Source organism: Saccopteryx leptura, chromosome 4 (genome assembly GCF_036850995.1).
Source record: "Saccopteryx leptura isolate mSacLep1 chromosome 4, mSacLep1_pri_phased_curated, whole genome shotgun sequence".
Taxonomy (NCBI): Eukaryota; Metazoa; Chordata; class Mammalia; order Chiroptera; family Emballonuridae; genus Saccopteryx; species Saccopteryx leptura.
The window spans coordinates 13,081,252-13,091,512 of record NC_089506.1 but is presented as its reverse complement, the minus strand read 5'-3'; the positions used below and the strand labels follow the sequence as shown (position 1 = coordinate 13,091,512).

At 48.0% G+C, this 10,261-nt stretch overlaps 1 protein-coding gene across 4 annotated transcripts in view; it reads left to right on the top strand.

The window, feature by feature from the left end:
• The first annotated feature begins 1,699 nt into the window (after positions 1-1,699).
• IRF2 (interferon regulatory factor 2) overlaps positions 1,700-10,261 on the top strand; it is an 84,502-nt gene continuing 75,940 nt past the window's right edge. Inside the window, exon 1 of one of the 4 annotated variants that reach the window (XM_066380156.1) lies at positions 1,700-1,881. The gene's annotated coding sequence lies outside the window, so the exon portion shown is untranslated. Of the gene's footprint in view, positions 1,882-2,166; positions 2,199-2,277; positions 2,318-3,261; positions 3,455-10,261 lie in introns of those variants that run through there. The other 3 variants (XM_066380159.1, XM_066380158.1, XM_066380157.1) reach the window with 3 other exon arrangements.

Genomic DNA, 10,261 nt, shown 5'->3' with positions numbered 1-10,261 from the left:
CCCTCCTCCACCGCCCTCACCCTCCGCTCCTGTGACCATCGCTCCATCCCCTCCTCCACCGCCCTCACCCTCCGCTCCTGTGACCATCGCTCCATCCCCTCCTCCACCAGCCCTCACCCTCCGCTCCTGTGGCAGTCGCCACACTGTTGCCCGTGTCCACAAGTTTCTTCTCTTTTTTGCTCAAACTGTGTTTTTAATATGGGTCCTTGGGTGGACAGGGTGACAATTATTCTACAGAGTTTGTATATAGTGACTGATTGCCTGCCGAGGTCATTGCTATAAAAAATAAACAAGTGACTGGCTGTGTCAGATAAGCTTATGTGAAAGGGGATAAGAAAAGTGTGTATGTGACATCTATTTCTGAGACATCCACAAAGCAGAACCTGAAACCGTTACCTCTTCACTGTCTCTGCATATTTGGGCACTTTTCTTTTTCCAGTCCACAGAAGTCAGTATTTCTGTGACAAAGAGGAGTTTTGGAGTTATGACTTTAAAAAAATGTTTGAATCTAAATATCTGTGGCCTCCCAGGAAAGGCCTTTCTCTGGGTGGAGAAGTTTGGGAAAAGCCTGATCAAACTTCAAGTCAGGGAAGAAGCAGGTATGATTAGATGAGATCAATGTTTTTAAAGCAAGGGACCAAAACCCAGTAGGCCCCAAGTGAGTTGTATTAGTTTGAGTGAACACCTTAAGGTGCCAGGTGCCGTACCTGTTTTCTTGCATTACCCCCATTTTACAGTACTCAAAACTGAGCTGTGACGTTCGGCAACTTGACCAAGGACGCCCAGCTAGTAAGTTAAGGAGAGGCCAAAGTGGAACCTGGCTGGAAGTACCATAGTATAAAGCCTCTTCCCTGGGCCAGCCACGACCAAGACATTTTAAAGCAAAATTAACATCCTTGCCCATGTCCTCCTGCAGTAAGGTAACTTGTGTCGTGAGAACTCAGTCTTGGACTTAAGGCCTTTATCGCCCTCAGTGGAAAACAGCGCCAGGTGGTGTCAGAGATGGCGGCAGCCCCTCCAATGGTATACCCTCAACCACCGATAAGGGCTCAAATATGGTTCAGGACGCCTGTCACTTGGCCCAGTTCCTCCTGCATTAACACCTAAGCAATGCTGTCTTGTCAGTTAAGTGTTGCTTTTAGTGGACAGTGTTAGAGTGCCATTATTCACTCTGAGAAGAGCGGGTCTAACCGCCACTTAACACCTGCCCCTCGAACTGGACGGATGGCTGGCGCCCCTTAGCTTCCGTGGACGCCCACCCCTTCCCCCCTCCCAACCTTCAGGCAGCCCATAGGATGGAGAGTCAGGTCCCCGCTTCCTCTCGCACAGCCACTTGCTCCTGCCCCGACCCCCCTACCCCCACCGCACGGGACTCGAGTGTTTGCCTGGCGAGTGTGAGCGCCCCAGGGTGCGAACAACAGACTCACGAACAGCCGCTTGTTGCTCCCGCCGCGACGTGGGGAAGTGAAAATGAAATCGACTTTTCGAGAAATGATGAAAGCGGCGCTCGCTGCCAATGAACAGCGGCGGCGAACTTCCGCACCTCCCGGCCGCCCGCCCTCCGCCTCCACCTCCCGGTTGCACAAGCTTGAAACAAACAGTGGGGAGGAGGGGCGGAGGGAGGAGGGCGGAGGGCGGAGGGGGAGGCGAGGGAGGGAGCGGGGCGGGCGGGGGGCGGGGGGATTTCCAGCCTCGGCTCCTCGCAGTTTCCTCTCCTTGTTTTGCTTTCGATCTGGACTGTTCTCAGGCAAGCCGGGGAGTAACTTTTAGTTTTGCTCCTGCGATTATTCAACTGACGGGCTTTCATTTCCATTTCACACACCCTAGCAACACTTAAACCTTGCGGAATTGCATTGGTAGCGTGAAAAAGCACCCTGAGAGGTAACATTTTTCAAATAATAGTTGTGACTGTGCGTGTGTGTTATTCTTGAAGGCATGTTTATGAGGACCGGAGGGGACGTGTGTGTGTTGTGTGTTTGTGTGTGTGTGTGTGTGTGTGTGTGTGTGTGTGTGTGTATGTGTCCAGATGGTCTGACACAATGTTTTGCAGAAGAAGAATGCTGGGGTTCATAAATATTAATACCGATTTTTGGAGGAACAGTCGGGGCTGTTACGGATCATCTGATTTTAGGGGAAGCAGGTTTTGCTGCTGTTGCTGCTGCTACTGGGGCTGCTGAGGCTGCAAGGAGGAGGAGGAGGTAGAGAGGGAGGAGGAGGAGGAGGAGGTCGGTGGAGGTTTAATTTCACTTTTGGATTTGCAGATGCGGAGAGGTGGCTCCATGGACACAGACCTGCTCTGTGTGATTCTGCGCCCCAGGTGTGATGTGTGGGGGTGCAGGTCCGCTGGAGTCGGGCCTCCTTTTACAACAAAATTATCGTGTGCAAGTGTGTATGTGTACACAGACGCTGTTGCCTCCAGATCCGAAGGCGGGGAGCGGGGTCCCTCTGGGTGCCTGGAGGCGCCTGTCTGCGGGCAGCCTCGGGGTAAATAAGCAGGAACCCACCGGCTGCCTGCGCCTCGCGCCTGGGAGGGAGAGGCGCCGCCCGCCGGAGCCAAAGGAAACTTGATGGGGCGCCCGCCCGCTGTGATCCAGGAAGGGTCGCGGTCGCGCGGGCTCCGAGCCGGGATGGGCGCCGGGCCTGCCCGGCGCGCCCGGCTTTAGGAAGGCTGGGCCGCTGCCTCCGCCGCTTGGGAGGGACGTCGCATCCTCCTTTCCCTTGGCCAGCTGGCCCTGTGGCTTTGTCACTGCACTTGTCCTGGTGCGCGAGGGGCTCTGGCGGCGCGTCCCGGGAAGGCGCTGCGCCGAGGGGTCATCCGCCCCAGGCGCGGCCTAGCGCCGGGCGCAGCCGGGTCCCCGCAGGCGCCCCGGGCCGGCCGCGCGCTCTGGGCCTGACCCGCCTCGGCTACGGAGCGGGCGAGGTGGGGGCGGGGAGCCTCCGGGGACCCAGCGGTGTCTTGATGGTGTACTTGGGGGCCCGCGTCCCCTGGGGCACTTGGGATCACCGCGGGTTGGGGACGCGAATGCCCGCCCTGCGCCCACCAACCCCATTCGGGGCGCTGAGTGGCACTCGCCCGCTGGCCGAACATGGTTGGTGCAAAGCCGCGACTGCCACTTCCTTTCCGCCCGGTCGGCCGGGCTCATCCCCCAGCGCTGCCGGCTGTGGCCAGTCGTGGCGCCCGCCCACCCTCGGCCGCTTGCAGTGCCATGGCCTGGGGGGGCGGTTTGGGAAGCCTTCCCAAGTTCAAAAGGCTTTAGGATGTAACTCGCCCGCCCTCCCAGGACGCGCCGGCGTCTGTCTTTGGCCCCAGGTCTCAGTGCATTTGCTGTCCTTACCCCTTTAGAGGGGAGAAGAGAAGAAGGTTGGCGGCCAGAGTCGGGCGCAAAGACAGGGCTCAGGGCATCCGTTAAGCGCCCGTGTCTGTCGGTGTAGGCACGACCCTTGCTCATCAGCTGTAAGTGTGACTCCTGGGACAGGCAATAGAGGTGACTACACATTAGCAGCTTAGCTTTATCTCGTTTTTTAACCCCATAGTACAGAGTTTGGAACTTGGGGACGTTTATCCGCTGCCTGTCTCTTCAGTCTCCTCCCTCCACTGTGAGCAGTGCTCCTTGTTCTTGGTTAGGGAATGAGAAATGCAGAATCTTTCTGTAAGTGTGGCCTTCTACCTCTGGCTCCCGGTTGCTGTGACTCAGTCTGCTTTTGATGAATGGCTCAGGAGGGTGGAGGATAGTTACATTTCCTGTTGTGGATTTTCAGGAATCACTAAGGTTGCTGTCAAGCCTGCAGTCATTTAATAGTTTTCAGGCCGATTGCATATAATGTTGGAACTTAGCCTGCAGTTTTTGGTACTCAAGGGCAGGTGCCGACAGGGGTCTGGAGACTGAGGGCCAAAGGTGGATGGTCTTGATGTTAGACAGATGCACACTCCCTTTCCAGGACTGAAAGGCCATCGCTGTTGAACTTCGTCAGGCTTCTCTAGTTTTATCTAAACCCCATCATTTTTTTTTTTAAGGGAGGGGGGAAGAAACCTAAAAAAATCTTGGAAAACCCTGTCAATTTATTAAAGGAAGCTTCAGGAAATGGAATTCAGTATTTAGAACTTAAACTGGTATTTCTAAGGGGTAACCTTGAAATATCTATTGATTGATGGGGCAAAGTCCAGAATTTCACTGTAATTAGTGAATGATTATAATTTATAACTTAGCCTGTTGCGTAAGAAGTTAGATTTTGGCCTCTCAGATTAAAGAGTTCTTGTCTGTTAGGATTTGTATCTCCTTAATAGTAAATATTTATATATTTCATTCTCTCAATGAGTTGTCTTTTCTTCTGTGGAGCTTGAAAAGTTAAAGATAATTTCATAATATCTCAGATAATTTTACAATTATCTGTAAAAATGTGATCATATCAAAAGTAAAGGTTTGTGGTTAAATTGGAAGCAAATTATAGCCTATAAATGGTTGTCTTAAAGTTCTGAACAGCTCTAAAGACTATGGCCCTGATTTTACTCTGCTTTCTGAGATGCTGTATTAGGCAAATATCCAACATCAAAACTAGTTATAGATGTTTACACTTCGTAGTGGCAAGTTTGAGACTTGGGGTGTTTAACTTTTGATGTGCATTGATATTCTCATGTTTCACAGACATTGTACTTTTATTCTTAGTATTATCAAACGTAAGCTCTATTGTTTTTAGAGAATTTTCATATAATTTTTTTTTTATAGAGAACAGACCACTGAACTCTAAAATTAGGGTATCTGGGACATGATTCCATTATGTGCATTATATACCCAAAAGGGCTTAAAGCAGACAAAGGCCTTCATTCATTTAATAAATTTCCCTAGAACATTTAGTATGCCCCAGACACAGTGCTGGGCTCTGTGGGTTCAAATAGGAATAAGAAGATCATTTCTTTACCCTCCAGGGAGATTTCATTCTAGTTAGTGAACTGTCAGTACAGGACTTATGAACAAATACAGCGATTATTACTATTAGTTCCATGAAAGGTGATAATAATACTTAACTATATCTGATAGGGTTGCTTTGGGGAATGGATGAGATAGTACCTATGAAAGAAGGTGTGTAAGTTACAGCAGTCTACCAATGCATATGATGTTAATTTACAGAATTGTCAGATAATTAGTAATTTTAAAAACCCTAGAAAACCCTGACTATATAGATTAAACACTGACTTTCTGTTAACAGAATTTTCAGCAAGAAGGGATTTTGCTTATTCTGAGCAAAATAGTGGTAAGGAATTAAACATGGGATAACTTTTATGTAAAGCATCAAAATGTTTAATGATGAAAGATATTGTCAGTGACTTTTTTTTTTTTTTTTTTTTTGGTCACAAGAAAAGTTAGATGATAATCAAGGACACCAAATGATATGAAAATAACAGTGGTGGGACCAAGTGAATTTCCCCTCCTTACAGTAGAAAAAAATCTTCCCAAACTCACTGTGCTTTACTTTGAGTCCCTCCTTCGGTGCTTCAGACCCAGCCCCCTCTCTGTTACCACAGGTAGGCCCTTCACTGCTTTTAGTGTTTTACTATAACATCTTCAAAGGGACTCAGTTAACTTGCATTTATCGAATGCTTACTATGTGCCCAACACTGCATATGTAAAAATAACGTGTCAACATATGTGAAAATACATAGAATAGTGTATATTTGTAATCTATGTCATAAAAACACATAAAAGTAGGTAGTATATAAAAATAATACAAATTGCTATGAAATTTCAGGTATTAACAGTAGAGGTAGTTATTTTGTCTGTAGGGGATAGCATGTGCCTTCCCCCAGGGTAGAAGGTCACGGCTTTCTGCCCCCTTCCTGTCCTACCTTTGGCCTGATTGTGTGTGATCAATATTTGACCAAGGCAGGGTTGAGGAATGGTCCTCGTGGTGGGAATGGGAGTGAGGGGGTTCGATTAAATCTTGATTTTTTTTTATTATTATTATTTTTTAGCAAAGAACAATAAATTATCTATACGGTCCAGATTGAAGCCTGAAGCCAATATTTTATATAAAACACCGAGGGAAACACAGGCAGGAAATGAAGCCCACAGTGCTTGTGGCTGAGCTGTAACAGTCCCCAGCACTCCACCTGGCCTCGTGGGGCGCGTGCAAGAGGCCCTAGTTGCTAGCATTTGACCTTCAGAGAGCCCTTTAAAATGACTTCCCCCTTCACCAGCTCCATCTTATGGCAAACCGTCTCTGAAACAAACTTCATTTTGTTAGAAGACTGGCTATGCCTATCTTGATTACCCAGGAATGTTCACGGAGGCTTCTGATTAATCAGAACCCCTAACCGACTGGAGAGAGCTAGAATTGTCAAATCTAGTTGACCTAATTCCAGCCAAAAAGTGATGTTTTGGATAGCCTGGGCAGCTGTTTTGTACATAAACTCACAAACTTTTAAAAGGCTTTCTGAGGTTTGAGAACTCGCCCAGGACCCTCCGACTGCCATCAGTACCTTCGAGATCTGCTGCAGATCCGGGGACCCCAGGGTGTATGAACAAGTGTAGTAACCCAGGTGATTATGTTATTAAATGAATGCAAATAGTGTGCCCTTATTTCACTTGTTTATTAAATATTTGTGACAAGCAGCCACATCCAAGGCTCTGTGTAGTGGGGAGGGCGGGGGGTGCATGAAGTCTAGAGTCCAGAAGCCTGGAGTTGGTTTTCAGCTCTTTTTTTATTGACTTGCCTATCACTTCCTCTTTCTGGACCTTAATTTTCACATCTGCAAAATGGGCCTGCATAATTCTGTCATCTTGGATGGGATTTACCGTGTGTATGAGAATCACCTAGGGGGAAAGGGCTGTTAGGAACCACACAGGAACCCTCAGATTTGAGACTCTTGGGCCCCTTCCTCTCCTTGCCCTCCAGCCCTGAGGAACCCCCTTTCTCTCCGTGAGCCTCTGATATTCCCGGGTGTGTCCCGAATCCCTGTCCCTTCGGGGTGTGGGACAGAGAAGGGTGGAGAAGCCTGGACCAGGGATTTCCTCTCAGAGCCGCATCTTTTTATTTTTCCATTGGCTCAGAGGCTACAATGTATAGGAAGGTAAACAGGTGGAACCTGCTGTTGCCATTTTAGATAGTGCTTTGAATAGGGAGTCTGTGGGCACTCCCTGTTGGCTTTGCCCCTGTTAACCACGCTTGTCATACGCAAATGGTAGTATTGTTATGGTTGTGAAACGTTGAATTTTCCATTCTGAAGAGACCAGAGGACTTTGTGTTATGGGTATGTCTCTGCTTAGGAAGGTTGTAGAGAGTTAGGGGTTTGTTTTGTTTGTTTCTGTTTGGGCTTTCTCTCTCTCTCTCTCTCTCTCTTTTTTTTTTTTTTTTTTTGTATTTTTTTCCGAAGCTGGAATTGGGGAGGCAGTCAGACAGACTCCTGCATGTGCCCGACCGGGATCCACCCGGCATGCCCACCAGGGGGCAATGCTCTGCCCATCTTGGGGTGTTGCTCTGCCGCAATCAGAGCCATTCTAGCGCCTGAGGCAGAGGCCACAGAGCCATCCTCAGCACCTGGGTCAACTTTGCTCCAATGGAGCCTCGGCTGCGGGAGGGGAAGAGAGAGGCAGAGAGGAAGGAGAGGGGGAGAGGTGGAGAAGCAGATGGGCGCTTCTCCTGTGTGCCCTGGCTGGGAATCGAACCTGGGATTCCTACACGCCAGGCTGATGCTCTACTACTGAGCCAACTGGCCAGGGCTCTCTTTTTAATTTAGAATTTAGCTTCCATAAGCAAGAACTAGCCTTGAACAAAAATGTCTCCGTATGTCTCATGCCCTGTGTGCATGCCTCGGAGTCCCCATTTTTATGAGAAACAGAAGGCCGTACAGTTTTTTCTGATGATGGATTCTAAGCACTTGTATCTCAAGGACAAAACCAATTCAGTTCAATAGCATACCTTAGCTTAGGATTTTGTGTGGTAGAGCCTGTCCAGCTTTCATTAAACAAACATTTTTGAGAGTTAACTACTTGCTGTGTAATTTTCATAAATAATTTCTTTTCAGGTGTACTTAGCAGTCTGTTGCTATCTGTGTAAGAGCATTTGATACTCACACACCTAATGTGATCAAGGGAAAGATGAGCATCCGATTGACTTTGTTCTTTTTATTTATTTAATTTGAGAGAGAGAGAGAGAGAAAGGGAGAGAGATGAGCATCAACTCATAGTTGCGGCTCCTTAGTTGTTCATTGATTGCTTCTCATACATGCTTTGACTGGAGGGCTCTAAATGAACTACTGACCCCTTGCTCAAGCCAGTGACCTTTGGGCTCAAGCCAGTGACCATGGGGTCTTATTGATGATCCCACGCTCAAGCCTGCGACCCTATGCTCAAGCTGGAGAACTTGGGGTTTCAAACCTGGGAACTTAGTGTCCCAGGTCAATGCTTTATCCACTGTGCCACTACAAGTCAGGCTTGAATTTGTTCTTATAGAGCCTATGAATGTCAGATTTCTGTAAGCTCTGTATATAAAGAAATACTTTATAAATAGAATACACTGTCTTGGCCCCATAACCTTAGAATCCTAGTGACTTTCCCATGTCGTGAGGTTGACATTTTGAGTGAGAAATAAATACCCTATGTACAAACTGCTTTACTTCAAGGAGTGTCTAATGTGTTATTTTTTTGAAGAAAGCTGGGGTTTTTTGGTTTTCCTCACCCTAGAATTATTGAAGAATTATAAAATGACAGTGATGAGAAGAGTGTCCTAACACCTAGGCAGGGTGATGAAAATGGAGAATAAGGTGGAGAGCACAGTAGTGCCTCCGGAGTCCTTGAGTGGGAGAGAGGAGGGAGTCAGGCAGGCGGAAGTTTTGTCTTGCCCCAAGCGTCATTGAAAGCATTTCAGAGATGGTGCGAGCATGTTGGTAGTTAATTGATAGTAGTAACTCAGGGGCAGGTGGGCATACTGGAGGACCTCCCACTTCTGACTTTGGAGTTAGGCCTTTTATCCTTGTGATGATGACATCTGCTGGGAAAACTGCTCAGCACCCAACAGCTTGACACAAGTACACAGGAGGCTGTGAGCGGTTGTCACAGGGGCATGGTCGAAGCTGCCTTAGAGGTAGTGTGAGAACTGGGGAGGTTGGAGGAGTTGATTCCCCAACCTGAGGCCTCACGCTCAATCCCAGATTGCCCTTGGAGACAACCAGGGGCCCCCTGAGGGAGGCCTGTGTTGATACAATAGATGAGGAATGCCGCCCTGGCTCCCTTCTGCCCTCTTCTCTCCCCCAGGCTGGTCTGCCTGCTGCTGATTCACTTTTGTCGGGTGGGAGGAGGTGATGAGGGAGTCGGGAAAATAGAACAAACGGGCCAGTGCTGGGTTCCCCTGGAGAACCGAGGGCGTAAGTTCACGTTGAGCCACGAACGCTGTGACTGGGCACTGCGGGTCACTGAGTTGGAAACCAAGCCCTCCATGTTGTCCTTGGACTTGTACATCGAAATTAACTTTCTGGAATTCAGTGTAGTGTTATATGCTTAAAGTCTTAAAAATGTTAAACTGTCTATTCCAGTAATTCCACTTCTAGGAACTTACTCACATGAAGTAACCAGAGATGGAACAAAGATTTATGCCCAAGGATGTTTATTGAACTAGCTTTTGTTATGGTGAAAACTTGGAAACAACCTCAGTACCCAGCCATAGGAACACATTTCAGTGAAACATGGCACGTCCAGACCGTGAGTCTGGATGGCTTATCAAACTCATGTTTCGGCATTTAATGAGAGACAAATGTTTATGTTATGTGTTGAGTGGAGAAAAAGAGGATATTCAATTGTGACCTTCATTTTATTTTAAAAAATGTGTGTGTGTGTGTGTATTTGTATATACATCTTTAAAACAAAAACACCTGGAAGGAAGTGTTTGGATGGTGGGAGAGTGGTGTTTGTCTGCTCCCTCACCCCTGAAACACCTGTATTTTCCACATTTAATCCAACAGCACAGTTCCTTTTATAAGCGGAAAAATATTCTCAAGACGACTCTAAAGCGTCCCGTCCGACCTCCCTTCCGGTGACTGTAAGATCGAGACGAGTGGGTTGGCTGTGGCTGGTGAGGAGACTGGGCCTGGACCTGGCCATTTGAGAGCTCTCTCCTGTCGTGTACAAAGCCAGGCTCGCAACCCAGGGCTTTCCCAGTCAGTGACAAGAGAAGGTCCCGGCACAACGCTTGCTAGTTCACGCCCCTTAGATCGATGGCTCCTTGTTGAGGTTGGGACACACTTGTTTTGTCAAGAACTGTGAAGGATCTG